This window comes from Aplysia californica, unplaced genomic scaffold (assembly GCF_000002075.1).
Source record: "Aplysia californica isolate F4 #8 unplaced genomic scaffold, AplCal3.0 scaffold00472, whole genome shotgun sequence".
Lineage (NCBI taxonomy): Eukaryota > Metazoa > Mollusca > Gastropoda > Aplysiida > Aplysiidae > Aplysia > Aplysia californica.
In genome coordinates this window covers 602,758-603,298 of record NW_004797742.1, presented here as the reverse complement: position 1 = coordinate 603,298, position 541 = coordinate 602,758, and positions in this window count along the sequence as shown.

Sequence of the window (541 nt, the reverse complement as noted above, 5' to 3'; positions counted from 1 at the left end):
CTCTCTCTCTTTTTTTTTTCTCTCTCTCTTTCTCTCTCTCTCTCTCTCTCTTTCTCTCTCTCTATCTCTCTTTTTTTTTCTCTCTCTCTTTCTCTCTCTCTCTCTCTCTCACTCACTCGCTCATTCACTGGGACTAGACCATGTCTTGTACATTTAAAAGATCCTTACTTAAATGTTACTCAAACCATTCGTTGTCGGCATAATAATACAGCTCACATAGTTCCTTTGTCGTACAATTTATTTCCAGAGTTTTATTTCGTGAAGGGGAAAAGAGAGGGGACAGGCTCGGCCGATAAATGGAAAGCGAACCCCTTGCACATCGTATGTTCCTGTGTGCTGCCTTCAGTTTTGGTTGAATAGCATTAGTTCCATCCCAGGTAATATAGGGTAACGATCTGGCCGGGCATTATGTTACAAACACAGTTTTCAGTTGACATATTTGTGTTATGAGCCATATCACCAAACATAGCCTCCACTCGGTTGTAACCGGTTAATCACAAAAGGGGTACACTTAAAAATCGTTTCGTCAGGAAATGAGTCC